We start from the raw sequence: 1,598 nt of genomic DNA, 5'->3' as shown, positions 1-1,598 counted from the left end.
CCAACAGTTTTAGCCTCCTGTAACCTGCTAGGAACTGCAGGCCTCCTTAGTCTTGTTTGACAGCATCAAAGCCTTTTTCAGTTAAGTGAAGTTCTACCACAATGGCCTCTTATTAGACTGGCTGTGAGCTCCTGTAAGGCACTTAATAGTGTCCCCTGCAGAGAAGGCCACCAAGAAAGGCCTGCTGAACTGGGCAGTGAGGCTCACACACGAGAGGGAGGAAGGGAGCATCTTGTCCCAGACACTCAACCTACGTGGCAGCATGAGGACCTGGATGCACAGTCTGGAAATGAGTCCCCGAGGCAGAGAACTCCTATCCCACGTCATACACTAGACAGAGCCACACTTTCCTGAGTGATTCTAGAAACTTCTTGAAGGTTTGTCTTTATAAAGAGATGAGTATTATCTTCTTAAATCAGAGACGCGGTTATGTGTGTGTTTTTGTTTTGGCCCTCTTGAGCTCACTGTGTCTAGTAAGCACCCTGGAACCATGAAGAGAACTCTGAACTCAAAGCTGAGCCATGGCCAAGTCCTTCTAGGGGTCAGGTGTGGGTCCCCTGGGAAAATGGAAAACTCTGCAGGAAATGGGTAACTTTCTAGAAGAAAGAAACCCAAATCAAGGCCAGGCATGGTGGCTCACACCTGGAATCCCAGCACTCTGGGCAGAGGCAGGTGGACTGCTTGAGCTCACAAGCTTGAGACCAGCCTGAGCAAAAGCAAGACCCCCGTCTCTACTAAAAATAGAAAATCTGAGGCAAGAGGATCGCTTCGGCTCAAGAGTTGAAGGTTGCTTGTGACTGAGTCTCAAGGGCAACAGCTTGAGACTCTGTCTCAAAAAAAAAAAAAAAGAAAGAAAAGAAACCCAAACCAAGTATGATCTTACAAGAAATAGAGAACCCATGCAGAGAGATAGCCAGGAAAGAAACAGAGAAAGCTGTTAGAACTACTAGAAGGTAAAGGTGCTGGTCCAGATGGTCTTGCAGGGATGCACCAAGCTTGGAAGGGGCAGCGCGCTTCAGCCACACAAACTGTCCCAGAGCAGAGGAGGCAGGCCTGCTGGTAAAGTCTCCAAAACTAACAGAATTCATGCAGAACCTCACAAATGCTGCTCCCAAATAAAATCACAGCGGCAACAAGCTCCAGTATCATGTGAAATACATACTACACTGCAATCCATTTCAGATTTGAGGTGGGAATAAAAATATCTCACGATCAAGAAATCTATTAATTCACCAAATTCCTAAGTCAAAGAAAAACAGCTCAGTCTTCTCAAAAGGCATCTGACAAACTCAGCACTGATGCTCTGTTGTGTAAAGCCCTGAAGAATCAGGGGAGATAGGTGCCCCAAACCTAAGTATGTACACGGAAGCCAGCACCCTCCTGACACTGAGACACGGCAGCACTCCTGAGAAATCAGGGCACAGAGCACGCGCACTCCACTCCTGGCCGCCAGCACAGCCCCAAATCTCACAAAGGCCAGCAGAATGGTATTGACCCAACCACACAAAAATCTGCCAGCACCTAGTGAGCAGGAGGGGGTTCGGGGTAGGCGTCCCTCTCCCGGCATAACCTTTGCATCATCTTTGTGTGTTAGGAAT

General features: G+C 48.1%; 1 protein-coding gene across 3 annotated transcripts in view; it reads right to left on the bottom strand.

Moving 5' to 3' along the window:
- Positions 1-1,598, bottom strand: part of TRPM2 (transient receptor potential cation channel subfamily M member 2) — a 62,288-nt gene that overhangs the window by 33,311 nt on the left and 27,379 nt on the right. The window lies entirely within an intron of this gene.

The sequence above is a fragment of the Otolemur garnettii genome, unplaced genomic scaffold, assembly GCF_000181295.1.
Source record: "Otolemur garnettii isolate 467f Iridium unplaced genomic scaffold, OtoGar3 scaffold00128, whole genome shotgun sequence".
NCBI lineage: Eukaryota > Metazoa > Chordata > Mammalia > Primates > Galagidae > Otolemur > Otolemur garnettii.
The sequence above is the reverse complement of the archived record's forward strand: the minus strand, read 5'-3'. Positions and strand labels throughout refer to the sequence as shown.